Source organism: Candoia aspera, chromosome 2 (genome assembly GCF_035149785.1).
Source record: "Candoia aspera isolate rCanAsp1 chromosome 2, rCanAsp1.hap2, whole genome shotgun sequence".
NCBI lineage: Eukaryota > Metazoa > Chordata > Lepidosauria > Squamata > Boidae > Candoia > Candoia aspera.
In genome coordinates this window covers 3358809-3375826 of record NC_086154.1, presented here as the reverse complement: position 1 = coordinate 3375826, position 17018 = coordinate 3358809, and the positions used below count along the sequence as shown (strand labels likewise).

The 17018-nt window shown below is 44.3% G+C and overlaps 2 protein-coding genes across 6 annotated transcripts in view; one reads left to right on the top strand and one right to left on the bottom strand.

Moving 5' to 3' along the window:
- Positions 1-17018, bottom strand: part of LOC134491915 (zinc finger protein 420-like) — a 363546-nt gene that overhangs the window by 233742 nt on the left and 112786 nt on the right. Inside the window, exons 1-6 of one of the 5 annotated variants that reach the window (XR_010067376.1) lie at positions 12010-13387; positions 11686-11791; positions 11428-11510; positions 10794-10920; positions 8550-10595; positions 6306-8154 (exon numbers count right to left, since the gene is read on the bottom strand). The exons of 1 other annotated variant lie outside the window; for it this stretch is intronic. The gene's annotated coding sequence lies outside the window, so the exon portion shown is untranslated. Of the gene's footprint in view, positions 1-6305; positions 8155-8549; positions 10596-10793; positions 10921-11427; positions 11511-11685; positions 11798-12009; positions 13388-17018 lie in introns of those variants that run through there. 3 more of the 5 variants (XR_010067374.1, XR_010067375.1, XR_010067377.1) reach the window with 3 other exon arrangements.
- The window catches only part of LOC134492032 (zinc finger protein 493-like), a 149204-nt gene that overhangs the window by 32224 nt on the left and 99962 nt on the right, over positions 1-17018 (top strand). The gene's annotated exons all lie outside the window — the stretch shown is intronic.

Sequence of the window (17018 nt, the reverse complement as noted above, 5' to 3'; positions counted from 1 at the left end):
TATGCTTATCTTGAGTCCCTTCCTCTGCTTCCTCGTTATTGTCATGTGTGCCGTTGTGCTGATGTCTTCAGCTCAACGGCACTCATGACAAGGACCAGAAGACAGCGGTGGTGATAGATGTAGTGATGCCAAGGGACAGCAACATCAGGAAGAAGGACTATGAGAAGCTGGAGGAGGCCTGAAGGAGGCCCAAAGGAGGAACTAGAGAGGATGTGGAAAGTGAAGGCCAAAGTGGTCCCAGTGGTGGTAGGAGCACTCGGGGCTGTGACTCCCAACCTGGGACAGTGGCTCCAACAGATCCCAGGAACAACATCCGAGCTCTCTGTCCAGAAGAGTGCAGTGCTTGGAACAGCTAAGATACTGCGCAGAACCCTCAAACTCCCAGGCCTCTGGTAAAGGACCTGAGATTGAAGAAGACACATACCACCCATAGGGGTGAGAAGGGAATTTTTTTATGTATACCCACACACATATACAGAGAGAGAGAGAGAGAAAAGAGTAAATCAGCATGCAGTAGTAAATTAGTGAACGGCCTGATGGAAGAGATTTTCCCTATGGATGGAAAGCAGATCCCCATCAACAGAATGAACGAATGAACGAACGAATGAGTGAGAGTGTGTATATTTTCTATATATAATTTTCTATTGCATATACTTTTAACACAAATTTTAGAATCAAGTGGAGTTTTAAATGGCATCCGTGTGACACACAGGATGCAGATTCTGAAGATATTTGATACGTGCAGTTTTTTATCTGATTTTAAGAAAGATGAACAACTAATTAAAGTATCATTTAGCAAAGTTTTCTAGGAGACAATGGGAAGAAGTGTCTGCTCAAACTAACCAGTATAGTGAAGTAACTCCTAGAGATTAGACTCCCACATTTTAAACCATAAGCCACAATTTACAAACTACAATGGCTTGATTCCAACAACACGCTAAAATAATTTGAGACTATAGGGCCAGGTTGAGGACAGGTAATCCTAGAGGAAGTTTGTATAAGTGGTTGCCAACACCCAGCACCAACTGGATGATACTTAATCATCCATCATAATCATATTTACTGTTGATCAGGCCAGGATTTATATAAGTTTGTATGTCGCTAAATCTTTCCTGATACTGTCCATGGGGTTTTCTTGGCAAGGATACTGGAGTGGGTTGCCATTTCCTTCTCCAGTGGAAAAAGTGTGGTGCTGGAGAAGAATCTTAAGAGTCCCTTGGACTGCAAGGAGGTCAAATCAGGCAATCCTACAGGAAATCAACCTTGACTGCTCATTGGAAGGACAGATACTAGAGCTGAAGCTCAGATACTTTGGCTACTAGTATTGGTGTAATGCGAAGTGAGGACTCCCTGGAAAAGACCCTGATGCTGGGAAAGACTGAAGGCAAAAGGAGAAGGGGATGGCAGAGGATGAGATGGTTAGATAGCATCGCCAGTGCAATGAACATGAATTTGAGCAGACTCTGGGAGACAGTGGAGGGCAGGACGGCCTGGCATGCTACAGTCCATGGGGTCATGAAGAGTCAAACACAACTTAACAACTGAACAACAAAATCTTTCCTGACTCATAGTGGCTTATAACAAAGAGTGTTGGGATTGTGTGGGGAGATGAAATTTAATTTCCTGCTTAGTCCTTCATGTCTCATCAGAAGTTTCTTCAAAGGTTCATTCTGAGCCCAGGATGTGAGTTCTACATCCTTACACCAAGGACATTTTAGAGAGTGAATAGCATTCAGATGAAATTCAATCAATGTTCTTGCTTAAACTAAGCAGTTATTTTGCTTTAACTTATCATGCTTAAAAAAAAAGACATCATGCATTGTATCACACAATTTATCCCACAGCATTTTATTCTGAATGACATTAGGGGTTTTTATGGCTTTTACCTTGATGATTTTAATTTAAGGAGATGTAGAACTGATGCCAGTGATTCTAAAACCATTCATCAACTTCTCCTTAGATGCAAGTCATTGCCACAAATGTCCAGAAGATCAGCATCCAAACAAAGACCAAGATCAATGTGTCCCTAAGATTATAACATTCCTGTCTTATGAAGAATATTTGGGCATCATCCTGGCTTCCTTGGCCTTATTCTTATCATTACTCACTGGCTTTGTGTTAGGAATCTTCATTAAATTTCTACAAACTCCAATAGTTAAGGCAAATAACCGGGACCTCTCCTACATCCTCCTCATCTCTCTCCTGCTTTCCTTCTTGACCTCCTTCCTGTTCATTGGCCAACCAAAGAAAGTTACCTGTCTTCTTCAACAAACATTGTTCAGCATTATCTTCTCAGTTGCTGTTTCTTCAGTTTTGGCTAAAACAATAATGGTGGTGCTGGCCTTCCTGGCCACAAAACCAGGAAACAAGGTCAAGAGATGGTTAGGGAAGAGTTTGGCCAACTCCATTGTCCTTTCTTGCTCTGGTCTCCAAGCTGTCATCTGCATCATCTGGTTGGGAGTTTCTCCTCCATTTCCTGAGTCTGACATGCACACCCAGCCTGAAGAGATTGCCCTGAAGTGCAATGAAGGCTCTGTCATCATGTTTTATGGTGCCCTTGCTTACATAGGCTTCCTGGCCGCCATATGCTTCACAGTGGCTTTCCTGGTCAGGAAGCTGCCTGGAGCCTTCAATGAAGCCAAGTTGATCACCTTCAGCATGTTGGTCTTCTGCAGTGTCTGGGTCTCCTTTGTGCCCACCTACCTGAGCACCAAAGGGAAATACATGGTGGCTGTGCAGGTCTTCTCCATCTTGGCCTCCAGTGCTGGCCTCTTGGGCTCTATCTTCATCCCCAAGTGCTACATTATCATCCTGAGGCCTGATTTGAATACAAAGGAACAAATAATAAGAAAAAAGTAAGTATATCAACCATTTTTAAAAAGCTCCTTGATGTTTTATTATCTGATTTGCTCCCCTGCTCTAAACTGTACTCCCAGTTTGGCTCACACTTAAAACTATGGTCAAGACAAGATTTCCAACATTGTAGGGAACTATTTCCCTTTTCAGTCCAACTGATAGCTGTACACATTACAAAGAGTCTGGAAGGCATGTCTTGTTGGGGAAAGGACCCCAGTTTGAAGAAATGGAGGTGGCCTTCAACTGTCCCTTCCATGACCCCTGTGTGCAGCAATGCTAGTAGCAACGGAGAATAAAAATGGTATTAAAAGACTTTTCCAAACTAAAAATTGTAGCTATGCTCCTCAACTATCCCCATTGTCATTGCCGATTGCTGGGTCTTGTTAAAGCAGTAGCTGATACAGGTAGTCCTCCCTTAACTATTGTAATTGGGATCAGCAACTCCTTTGCTAAGTGACACAGTTGTAAAGCATGACATCCTGTGACCATACCAATTTACAGTGGCAGTTGTGGAGTCCCAGTTGCCATCATTAGGCAAATCCCACGCGGTTGCAGTGTCGGTCATGTGATCGCCATTTGCAACCTCCTGCCAGCTTTCCCACTGACTTTGCTTGTCACAAGCTGGCAGTGAAGGTCACAAATGGCAATCATGACTGCGGGATGCTGAGACCATTGTAATTGCGTGCCTGTTGCCAAGCGCTTGAATCACAGTCATGTGACTGCAGGGATGCTGTGATGGCTGCAGCTAAAAGAAACAGTTGTAAGTCCTCCTTGTTCAGTGCTGTCATAAGTTTGAACAGTCACTGAATGAGTGGTCATTCAACAAGGACTACCTGTATAGCAAAAGGGTGACTGCAGAGAATAATTTTGTCAGAGCCACAAACTCATCCTGAACTATTCCTTTTATGAATCAGAGCAATGGGCATACACTTGCAATGTCTCAACTGCTCACCCTTGGAAATGCTTTCGTTAAAAAAAGGGAGTCTGGAAAAACATCAGTCTTCTGGCAATTCTCCTTTAGGCCAGGAGAATTTACTCCAAACCAGTTCTCCAACTCAATCATTTATCCATTTTGGTTTTCTTCTGGCCACTTTTTGTTAGTCTTGATCACCTTTCGTTTGTCCCCTTTCTCCAAGATGGGATTACCTGGACTAATTAAGATTTTTGCCTCAGGGCAGAGATCTGTTATAAAATGAGAAGGAAAAGCCCACTTCTTGCTTCCTTGTTCTCCTGCTATCAGTTCTCCCCTTTTCTCCATCCATTGCTGAAGTCAATCAAGAGAACTGCGGAAAGGGACAGTCCTGAGTTTCCCCCCTCACCAGGCAGCATTTTCTCAGAGAGAAACCTCTTTGAGTGTTGAGTCCTTGGTGCTCTCTGAGCTTGGTTGTTTGCTTGCAGATGTTTCATTACCTGACTAGATAACATCATAAGTACTAGTGAAATGCGGGGTTTGCTCCCTGTTTATATACACTAGTTTGCCCTGCCAGTTTTGGTGAGGGTGTGGTTTTCTCCTCAACAGTTCCTTGATTAGGGTTTTGTTAGGGTATTGATGGCTGAGTGAGAACACTCACAACATATGGACAGACTCAACCATAGTTTCAACTGGGAAACTGTGAGCATCCTAGACCAACCTGATTCCAAAAACCCTAGGGAATTCCTGGAAGCTTGGCATTCAGACAACTCAGCCATTAATAAACACACAGAGATAAACCACATTTACGCACCATTCAAAAGAAACAATAAAAAAGCTCAGAAGGAAACAAAAAGACCAGAACACGTCCTCTCCAGCAGCCAACACCGAGATAAGCAGGGATTAACACCAGACAAACAATCAAGCAGAAAACAAAACCCTAATCAAGGAATTACCAAGGAGAAAGCCACATCCCCACCAGCACTGGCAGGGTAAGCTACTGTATATAAACAGGGAGCACACCCCACCCTCACTTGCACTGAGTATATTAAGTAGTTGGGTATGAAGTGTCCGCAAGCAAACAACCAAGCTCAGAGCGCGCCAAGGTCTCCACAGTTCAACCCTGAGCTACAGAGATCCTCTTCTATTGAAACTTCTTGGAGGCCTTCAAAACCATACCCCCCTGCCCAGGCCTGGACCTGAGTCCCGCCTGTGTGATCTTCATGAAGCAGGGCCTTGTCAGCATTCTCCACTGAGTTGGACTCGCAAGGAGATTGCTGGGCCTTCCAGGAGTTGGACCAAACCCCTCCAGTAGGTAGCCTTCTTAGGCTTTCTAGGTCCCTGAAGCAGCCCAGCGGAATTTGGTTTATTGCCTAGAAGAGCCAGCTGGCTTCATCTGGCCAGCTGGATCAGGAATCACACAAAGGAGCAGCATACCAATACTTCACCCTTTCAACTGGACTAAGGCTCCAGATCCGGGAGAACCGGGGTTTGAAGAGGTAGAGGACACTAATCAAACTCCTCCAAAGAACCCTTACAAAGCAGGTATTGATAGGGTACCCTTGTTTTTCTTCCCTTCCAACTGGGTAAGGATCCATCAAACACTGACATTCAAAGACCAGAGCTCTATACACAACCCCCAAAGGAAAGATGATCCCCCACCTCTATTTTATCCTCCATTCCCAAAAGTGGTCCCTTGCAAAAGGCAGGATTTAGTGCCTACAAGTGTTTGGTGGTAGTGAGATGATGAAAGCAGTCTTGCAATGTGGCAATGCAAGCTCCACCCATTTTGTGTGTGTTTTGATATTGTACAGTTATACAAGAGAGAGCTTGTGTTGCAAAGCACAACACTGCCTTTGCCATTTTAATAAAAACAAAGAGTCCTGGAGACCCCTCTGGCAAAAGATGTTCCCCTTTAGTGCATCTCTATGCGTGTGGATGAATGCTACACCTCTGGGGAGGAGATTCCATAAATTCCTTGTAGAGACCCATGCCACCTCTTTTGGTGGGGGCACCTGGAGGAGGGCCTCATTGGACATATGGTATATATGGGAGAAGGAACTCCTTCAGGTAACCTGGTCTAAAGTCATGGTCAAAACCAGCATTTGAATTGGGTCTGGAAAAGGTGTATCAGCCAGGTGGTGAAGAAGTGGCATAATATGTTTATTTTCGCCAGTCCCAGCAAGCATCTATTTCTGGACCTTTCTCAGTTGCATTGCTCAGCTTTCAAGTTTATTCATAGGCCAGCCAATGGCTGAGACTTGGACAGTCAGATAGGTATTTATGCGTATCATCCATTTCATAGAAATAACTTATTTCAGTCAAATCTGCAAAGGAACTATATAAACACAGCAGTTCAGACAGACTGCATAAACGTTCACAATGTGATTAACGCTTCAAGAGACAAGCAATTATACTAGACCTCAAAGAACGGACCAAGAAGAAGCAAACTGTATAAAAGCTTCGTACGTGGAACGAGAGGGGGCTGAAAACAAGGCTGTAATTATATTGTGAGAATATAAATGCTCAAAATATAACTAAGGTTTTCACTGGGAATACACACTTTAAAACTTTCCTTTATTTATTAAAAACAGGATAATGTACAATTGCTTTGCAACATAAAAAATTTCCTTATGTAACTTCATAAAGATCAAAGTCTTACTTATAAATATTTCCAGTCGAAGCCATTGCCTATCAACTATAAAACTTCTATCCATATCTTTCTGTTATATCTTTCCATAACAGGAGTTCTTTGCCATAGCTTCTTTGGCTGATTAAAAATATTAAATGTTGTCCTACTGCAAAAAAGAAAAGATTTATGATTTAGATTACCTTGTTGGTATAACAAATGGGTTAATAGAAATCGAAAAATAACATGAGAATAGCTTAAGCATGGAAAAAATATGTGGCACAATAGTCCTAACACTGATCAAATTACACAGGTGCAAAGCCATATAAATACTCAAAAGGTGGAAGGAGCTTCAAATAGAAAATCTTGCCTTATCAGATGGCATGATTTTATAGAAGTGTCCTGTTTTATGCCAGTAACGATTAGGAATTACTCATAAGTATTAGCATAGCTTAGATGTCCCCAAACTTTCTCAGTTGGTGGCATCCCTAATGTCTCAGTAACATTTTTCATGGCACCCCTGGGCAAGTAGTCCAGCGGTGCCCGACAGATGGCAAGTATCATTGTGTTTTCCACAAAAATTTAAACCCTTGGGAGTTCACTTTGGCATAGCCAGTCTAATACAAGAGAAGTGGGCTAAAAAAATCTGTGGCTTGTAGCTTTAGTGGCTGAACCTGAAACTTAGAATGCAAGAAGAGATCACAATCAATCCTATGGGCCTGGTAGGAAGATCTGAAAGAATCTCACTTGCAACCCACACTGGAGGTCTCCAAGCTAGACTCATTAACAATGATCTCAGGAGCACCCAAACCAAGCCAACTGCTTCAAAACTATTCCCCTAACCCTCCAGACCCCAAAAGTAAACTACCCAACAAATCTCTAAATTCCCCAGATCAAAGAACCCTGTTTTTATCAAGCTGCACCCAAGCTGAGTTTGACTTATGGTGACTACATGGACACATCCATGTAGTTTTCTTAGCAGCAAATCAAAACCGTACCATACTCTATGCCTTCTAGGCTTTCTTCCACATTATAATTACTGAATCATGTGCATATGCATTGGCCTCAGGCAGACCTCTCAGCTGCTCAGTTACCTGGTTTCCAGTAAAGCCCCCTGTATATACTGCTATCCAACCAGTTGTTAGTTGCGGTTGAGTCTTTTACGACTCACGGTGACCTTATGTGTAATAGAACAAAATGCTGTTCGGTCTTGCGCCATATGCCTGACTACTCCAATGTATGCATCCAACCAGTAGTAGTGCTTATAATAAAAAAACTAGATTCTCAGTCTTAATAACCAGATTGAAAGGAGAAAGGATGACCAGGCTACAGAAACATTGGCAACTGGATAAATTTACTTTACCATATCATTTATTTCTATGTTCATTAGGGTGGAGATTCCCTGATCCTCTTGCTGTCTGTTGATGTAGTGGGGAAGTATTATTCCCTAATAAAGCAATGTGTGGATACTCTGATCTTGAAATATTTTGTAAACTTACTTTCTCTCACAAACTCTGAGAAATCCATTGCAGTTGCCCTTGAGGCCACATCTTGCTTTGATTCTGGACAGTGTCACAAAATGACAATGTATGAGTTGGAGTGGACCTTAGAGGTCATCTTGTCCAGCACCCAATCCAATATCACAACATCCCTGGCAGATGGCCATGCAGCCTGTGTTTAAATGGAAGATGCGTCTCTTCCGTTGAACAGCTCATTAAGAGATGCCTTCTGTCTTCTGAAAAAACTCTGAACAAGTCACCTGTAACACTGGAACACTCGAGCTTTCACTCAATTACGACTCATAAGCTGTTGCTTATAAATCTATTTAATGAAGCGAAGTGTTCAGTATAGGGGAAAAGTTGCGAATGGCATTTCCCACGCATTTCTACATTTTAAAATCACAGACACTTCAAATTCCCCCCCCACTGCCCCCTTAGGCATGTGCCCCCTCCTTCTTGTGCCAGCAGATGGCTAGAACAGCTTCTCTCCCGATGACCTTGGGGCAAGGAGCATCTAGCCCGAACAAGAAGATTCACACTCCAACCCAGCTCCCCCTCCCTGTTGGCGACTTGCGGGTTGACATGGGTTGCTGGAAGATGGAAGCCAGTCCAATAAGATGTTCTGGGAACATTTGATCGGGGAGCATGACATCACCCCATTTCCTACATGACAGCCTTGAGATACTTGGAATACAACTGTCATGTTACTGCAGTCCTCCGAGTGCTAAGCAGGCCCAATAGCTCCAGCCATTCCTCATGAGTGTTTCCTTCCTGGTCCCTTGTCATCTTGGTTGCTCTCCTCTATACACATTCCAGTTTATCACTGTTCTTCCTAAAACAAGTGGATTATTTTATGGAGGAAAAATGGACTATTTTGACTAAAGCTCTCCTTATACTCCATGTATTGGTATTTCTCCTCTGAGCAAATAATTTTATGAGAAGCAAGTTTGCTATGGAAGCAGTTTCCACATCACATGCTTATTACTTTATTATTCATATTTCTAAGGCACCCCAATTCATCAACAACATTCATATGGCTTCCCCCTTCTGTGGATCTTTTTATGAGAAGTAAGGTTACTGCTCATACTGAAGCTCTTTCCACACTCCATGCATTGATAGGGTTTTTCTCCCGTGTGGGTTCTTCTATGGCAAGTTAGAGAATAGCTAATACTGAAACTTTTTCCACACTCCATGCATTTATAGGGTTTCTCCCCGGTGTGGATTCTTCTATGGCAAGTAAGGGAAGAGCTAATAGTGAAGCTCTTTCCACACTCCATGCATTTATAGGGTTTCTCTCCTGAATGTACCCTTTTATGGGAAGTAAGATCACTGCTCGTACTGCAGCTCTTTCCACACTCCACACATTTATATGGTTTCTCTCCTGTATGGATCCTTTTATGGGAAGTAAGGGAACTGTTCATACTGAAGCTCTTTCCACATTCTATACATTTATAGGGTTTCTCCCCACTGTGAATTCTTTTGTGGGATGTAAGATTACTATTCTGAGTAAAGCATTTTCCACATTCCACGCATTTATATGGTTTCTCCCCAGTGTGAATTGTTTTATGGGAAGTAAGGGAACTACTCTTACTGAAGCATTTTCCACATTCCATGCACTGATAGGTTTTTTGCCCTGTGTGTATCTTTTTATGGGAAAAACTCTTACTGAAGTTTTTTCCACGCTCTACGTATTTCAATGTTTTTGGACCACTGTGAATCCTTTTATGGGAAGTAAGGTTACTGCTCATACAGAATCTCTTCCCACATTCCAGGCATTTATATGGTTTTTCACCTGTGTGGACCCTTTTATGAGAAGTTAGAGAACAGTTCATACTGAAACTCTTCCCACATTCCATACATTTATACGGTTTCTCTCCTGTGTGGATTGTTTTATGAAAAGTAAGGGAATAGTTCCTACTGAAGCACTTTCCGCACTCCATGCATTTATATGGTTTCTCCCCTGAATGAATCCTTTTATGGGAAGTAAATGAACTCAACCCCCTGAAGCATTTTCCGCACTCCATGCATTTATATGGTTTTTCACCCGAATGGAGTCTTTTATGAGTGGTAAAGGAACTCAATCCACTGAAGTTCTTTCCACATTCTATGCAATTATATGGCTTTTCCCCAGTGTGGATCCTTTTATGGGAAGTAAGGTAACTGTTCATACTGAAGCTCTTTCCACAATCCATGCACTTATATGGCTTCAACCCAGTGTGAATTGTTTTATGAGAAGTAAGGTGACTGTTCTTGCGGAAGCTCTTTCCACACTCCATGCATTTATATGGTTTTTCTCCAGAATGGATCCTTTTATGGGAAATAAGATTATCATTCCTGCGGAAGCTTTTTCCACACTCCATGCATTTATATGGTTTTTCCACTGTGTGGATCCTTTTATGGGCATTTAGATTACTGTTCTTGCTGAAGCTTTTTCCGCACTCCATGCATTTATACGGTTTATCTCCAATGTCAAAGTCTTCGTGTAAAGTAAGAGGAAAGTTCCAATTATACCTTTTTGCATGTTCCCTGCATGCATACAGAGAGGTAAGGGATTTTTCCATCTCTCTGTTTAACTGGTTTCCCTTTGGGCTTTGTGGTCCCCACTGATTTCCAAGTAGCTCTCCTCTGATTTCACTTTCGACTGTTTTTGAAGGTTCCATAGCCTGCTTTTTATAATTCTCGGTCTCCTGCCCATCACCTGCTTCGAACAAAAAGAAAGAAGAAAGAACATTTTATGAGATAGTTAAGATACAAATAGTGCAGATAACAATATTCTCCCTTTCCATAGTGGGGAAAAAACCAGATCAGAATGTCCCCTAATAAATCGATCAGCTGGTTACTTTTGACTAGAAAGTACATTCCAGCACTAATTGAGCTCAGAGGAAAGAGAATCCCTTACCTAAGGAGACCACATTCCTTGCATTTTCCAGCATCACCTCCTTGTATAGAGATTTTTGGTCAAAATTCAACAAAGCCCACTCCCCCTCAGAGAAAAGCACAGCTACATCCTCAAAGGTTATGGGATCCTAAAACAGAAAGAAAACATTCCCAAGTCATTAATAGTTTCAGGAAGTTGACAAGTTGTCTATACAAATGAAAAAACTTAACGATTCTGCAGAATCTTCAACCCATTTTGTGGCTGCAATGCTTATGAATCAACCGATGGCAAGGCCTTGCCCGCATCATTGATCAGGGCCTCCTGTTCAACGTGGAAGGTAGCTTCCTCAATGAATTGTTCAGAGAGCCCTGTATGACGTGTTAACAAATCGACAAACTCCTCGCTCAAGAGCTACCTAAAGTTGTTGGGAGACATTCTCAAGGAAGTAGCAAGGGTGCCATAACTTGCAGATGATTTGCAACCCTTATGGGTTTTCCCATCGGCATACTGGGAAGCCGCTCCTGGTCTGAAAAACTGGCTAGAGGGAGCTAATAAAATAGAGGGGATGGCACTAGGAAGGAGATTTAGACCATTATGGACGGAGTAGGGTTCTCTTTGAAGAAATCTCATTTGTACTGGGGAATCTTCCTCCTACCTGGTTTGGAAGGACAACCACAGTTTCTGTTCCCCCACAAAGAAAAGATGTTTCCACAGGTGGCATTACTGCTGCTCCATTTGCTGAGAATGAAATAAAGGAGGAGCAATTACATGTTCTGAAAGCATCTAGCGCAAAGCTAAATACAATGGCCTTCTTACAGATAGAGCTAAAGCATTTTTGCAAAACAGGCTCATGAATAGCCCAGGCAGTACAAACTCCTCAGGACTCTCCTGCATCAGAAGGACCTTCCTTTACCTGAAGATGGGTCCTGAGATGGTTTCTCCGGGGAGATCCCCCCAAAGACCAGCTCCTGAGGAGGATATCCATTAGAGTGCTCAGTAGCCACCTCCATGAAGGGCTCCTGAGCCTGAAACAAGAATCAAGAAAAAAGGGAAAAGAGTGCATTACTGTCCACTGCTTCCATCACTATGGCCCCCCCTCAGAAAAGGGACTGGATTCTTTACGTGTCTCAGAAATGCTAAATCTCCTCCTAACGATAATAGTTGTAGAAGGGAAGCATTTCAAAATTCAGTAACATTGTTTCCCATTATTTTATCCTTCTGAACGATATTGTGTCACCTGCATCTCTGCCAGCTTCTTCTCTGCCTGGCTCAGGAGGAAGCCTTCGGCCAGGGCCACCGCCTGGGAACTGGTCTCAGCCCCACACTCACGTACCCAATTCTTCATTTCCAGGGGCAGGACAGCCAGGAACTGTTCCAGGACCACCAGGTCCAGCATCTGGGCCTTTGTGCGCTTTTCTAGGTTCAACCACTGACGGCAAAAGTAGTAGAGCTGGGTACAAACCCATCGAGGTCCCTCAGCCTGATGATAGTGGAAATCCCTGCAGGACTGTCTTTGTACATTGAAGTTCATCGTCACTTCAAGATCCAGAATCCTCTGCATGGCATTTTCCCTCACTTTCACACTGCTCTCCCTATGAAGAGGAAGAAAGCAAATGGCTGCTCCCTTACATTCTGGTCTTTCTCCATCCATCTCACTCTCTGTTCTTCAGCAACTCCCAAAGGGTAAAAGATCTCCAAGCCTCTTTCCTTTGTAGGACCAGAACCTCATGAAGAGATTACTCTTGAATAACCCATAAGGACCATGGAGCCATCTTTGAAGACATGTTATCTTGACCTCTCCCTGAGCAGGAACTTTACTGGCAAAAGTAGATACTGTACTTCTAGCTCCCAACCTGAAATGGAAAGAAAAGAAGAAAAGCATTTGTTTAACAGAGAATTACAGGCCAAGGGATTGAGAGGACAATATTGTTCACAAATGTTTCCCAAAGTTTGAGTTTTCTAAGAAAAATCCTTCAGAGTTAATGTTTGCAGAGAAGATCCACAAAAAAGACCTTTTCAGATCAGGGACAGCTCCCTCTCTTTCTCCAGAAGGGAATGTGCTCATTCCAAGCAGAGGGAAGGATTTTAGGCTCCTGAGTTGTTTCTGCATCCAAGGTTGAGTAGAGGGGAAACCCCCTACTCTGGGAGCCAAGATCCACTGAGCTGCAGATGCCCCAGATGTGCTCAGCAGGCCCTCAGCACTCAGCCCAGGCCCTCTGCAGCAGAGCTTCACAGATGGAGGCTTCGGCCAACGACTGGCCTTTCCTCCGCGGTCCCTACGGATAAGGACCCCCGGAAACCTGATACTTTGCATCGGAAGAGCAAAGGCTGGATCTTGCGGGGCCCGGGTGTCTTTCGGCCTACAGGGCGGGCCCTCCAGCACCGAGCCGGGATTAGGCACCGGGCCTCGGGGGAGCAGTCCCAGGCCGGCTCAGAGCCGAAGGGAAGCAGCCCGAAGCTCCTTCCCGAGGAGAGGGGCAGGGAAGGTCTGGCAAGCCCCGCGGGCCGCCCCGGCTGCACCCGCGGATCGGAGCCGGCCGGGGACTCGCAGGGAGCCAGCCGGGCGGAGCCGAACCACGCCGGGCTGTGCCTCTGCCCGCCTCCTCCCGCGGCCCCCGCGCCCACCTCCGCCGCCCGCCGCCTCGGCTGCTGCGGCCTTCCGGGACAAAAGCTCCCGCCCTGCCGCCCCTTCGCCGCTCCGGCCCCTGAACGCAACCCAGCGACAGGCGCCTCGCCCGGCCCCGAGAGGGAACGGGGCGTGCGAGCTCCAGGCTCCCGCCGCAACCGAGGACCCCGCTCCGCAAGGCAGGCGCGCGGGAGGAGGAGCCGCGCTCGGCTTCCCGCGGCTGGAGGGGGCGGCCTCGCCCGCCGGCCAGCCGCCGCTTGGCCTCCAGGGAGGGTTAAAGCGAGAGAGCGCGTCTTCCTAGAGAGGCCACTCCCGGGGGGCGGGGGAGCCCTGTCATTTCCTGCCCTCCCTTGAAGGTCCTGGCGTGGGGTTCCCCCGGGCAAAAGCTCTGTGGTGCACGCTGTCCTGGACTGAGGACCTGAGAGCCTCTTTGCAGCAGAGCGCCCTCTAGTGGTTCCTGCATGCAATGCCAGGAGAAAAATGGGGTGAGGTGGTCGCCCTTGTGATGGGGGAGGGGGAGATGGAGGGCAGGAGGGGCTGCAGAGGGGAGCCAATAGCCTTTCTGCTCCATTTGGGGCTTTGTGTCACAGATCTTTATCGCCACCTGCACCAAGCGAAGGCATCCTTCCCCTTCTCTGGTGCTTGTTAGGCAAACCAAGACTGGAGGGATGGCATAACAATTGGATGGCAATAGTGGTCTTATGGAGAAAAGCAATCCGGTGTCAGGGGCAGAAACCGAGAGGGCTTTTCGATTTCTCTTTATTTAACTAGCAGGTTAGCATAGGGCCTGAGTAGCCCTACTCTCCTTAATTTAATTAGCATCTCTTATTTCATTACCAATAGGACGGATACAGGCTTAGCGTTATTGCAGCAAGTTGGTTTAAATCGTCATGGTTGTGTTGGGTTTACCTGCGTTCTTCACATTTGCTTTCAGGTCAGGCTGTTACATTGGGAACTAATATGATTGGATGGATTTTGTCTTGGCAGGAGAGGATGGAAAAGAAAAGAAACCCTCATTTGGCTTCAGAGAAGAGAAAAGAGGAGACAAATCTTCCCCTCGAGAATAAAACAGAGATGTTACTCTCTCCAGTCCCATCTTTTAGAGGGATCTCTTCCAAAGAAAGGAGATTGGAAGGAATCTGGTAGTGCCTTTCTGGCTAAGGAATGTTATTAAAAGGCAGCAGCTTTCGTGAAAAGGCGGTACCAGCCTCCTCCTGAGATTGTGGTGCTGTAAACCAAGATGGCCTCCTCCTACAAAGTGGGCAGTGTAGACCTCCTCTGCAACAACCCCATCTCCCCTTCTAGTGTGGACAGAATAAGGCATAACCTGACCCCCAAAAGAGCATCCTTTGGGAGGCTGAAGGGGCCTCTGATTCTGCTGAAGACTAAGGAAATTGTGCACCCTCCTGGTTTCAAACACCTGGAGGAGAACCTGCATTGTTGGCTGGGTTCAAAAAAAATTATTTTTTTAATCATATGGCATAGCAGTTTGTTGTTCATGCTGCTTTTTCTTGCTGGGAAATCCTTGTGAGGCCCAGCAGCCAGAATATTCGTTTCCATCTTGAGAAAAACGAATACCGGGAGACTGTCCTGGTGTTCTGGGCACCCTGAAGTCACTTGACTTCTTAACATGTCCTAACAGCCAGGAACCACGCTGAGACAAGGAACTGGTCTCTAATGTTTTATTGCTTGTACATAACAGGAATCCTAACAAACTGAAGCAGCGTGGGAAAAACCCAGCCATATAAACCCCAAAGGTCAAGGCGGGCCCGATCTGTGTCTCTTGGAATGGCTGCCCAATTCCTCAGTGCTACGCATGCGCTTAACAGTCTGGATGGGAGCCCCCTGCTCGCCATCCTTACTCATGACATAACATCCAGTCAGAAACTCCCCACTTCAGCCACTGCTGTGACATTTGGGACCTTCCGGAAAAGAAACGTTTGAAGGGGCGGAGCTAGTATTTACTTCCTGCCGGTTAGGAACTTCCAAATTCTGTACGAAAGACCCGCTGTTCTCCTAGTACAATCATAGGAATGCTGAATGATTCTGCCCCAAAGTCTTTCTCAAAGGGAGGACTTTCCAGCTACTTTATTGCAGGAATTAAGAACAATTTTTTTGAGGAACAGCCACTGCTCTGAGGCGATAAGGAATGCTGGCTGTGGCAGTTGGGGAGAAGTTGTGGGAGAGCCAAATGGAGGTCCTGAAGGAAAGAAAAATCAAGAATACCAAAAGAAAACCAGATCCTAAATGGAAAAAGATGTTATCAAAAATTTTACCTCAGAAAATGTGAAATGGTGGAGAAATGAGGATAGATTAAGTCAGCGTTTTTCAACTTTTTGACCCTGGAGAAACCCCTGAAATATTTTTTAGGCCTCAGGGAACCCCTGCACATTCAGGCTCAAATATAGGCCCGAAGTTACAAAATTATATCCGTTTCATGTGTAGGCCTGTATATATGCATTAATAGTGTTCTTAAACTAAAGAATGAAACTTACCTTTTTAAAGTGAAGTTGCCTGAATTTAAAATAATTTTTTAAATAAATTATGATCTCCCAGGGAACCCCTAGTGACCTCTCGTGGAACTCTACAGTGGATTAAGTTACTCCTCAGTGGGTGAATTGGATCCTTTGAAAAGGAGCCAAGAGTGAAACAGATGGCAGTTAAGTATTCATATATTAACATAAAGCTGTATTAATAATGGATTATGAGAAACACATTTTATAATGATTACAGAACTTTCAAAAATTCTCCTCATAGAATAAAAAACAGAGGAAGTTAAAGGACTTCCTGAGAACATGAAGTATTTTGATCCTAAAGGAACAGAAGAGACTGAATGAAAAATAATCACAAAATGCTAATTTGGAGGAATTCATCTTCATTTAGAAATACAAGAAAAACAGAGCAAACTTCAGTACAGTTGGCACAAAAAACTGTAGCATGAGAACTATTGAAAAGGCAACAGAAAAAAAAATCCTATCATCTCCAAACTGGCCCAGCTCGCTGCTTTCTCGTTAGAAATCTTTATGCAGAAATTAACACCTGCTGCCTTTTCTTTAAGTGGCTTCTAAGTACTACGTGCTTGGGAAAAGTAGCATCTCTTATATCTCCAATTGTAATTATTGTATTTACCAGAAAAGAATGACTGTTTGTATGACAAAACCCTAAGAAATGGAGTAGGAGTTGGAAGGAAGATCCCTCATCCTTTTATTTGTAATTAGTGTAAGTGGTTAATAAAAATGTAAGTGTTCCTGTTGCATCCCACTGCATATGTAAGCACTGGTTGTATATAGTTGGTTACACATGTGGAGGCAGCTGGAATCTATAAAGCAGAAAGGAGAGGGAAACAATAAAATCAGGAGAGGTGAAGAACCCTGGAGACTGGTGTTTGTACAAAAGAAAACGAAAAGATAATCCTTATTTGGAAAGTTCCATTTATTATGATGAAAAGGCCATTGGTGCCTACATATCCAGCTTAAAACCAACATGTTTTCTCTCTCATGGAGAGCAACAAGCAAAAAATGAGTAAGATGGAATCAGGAACTGGAAGTAACGGCTCTCAGAATATCAGTCTAACCACTGGGAGGGACAGTCTAAGCACACAGCTAGGTAGGAACATGAGA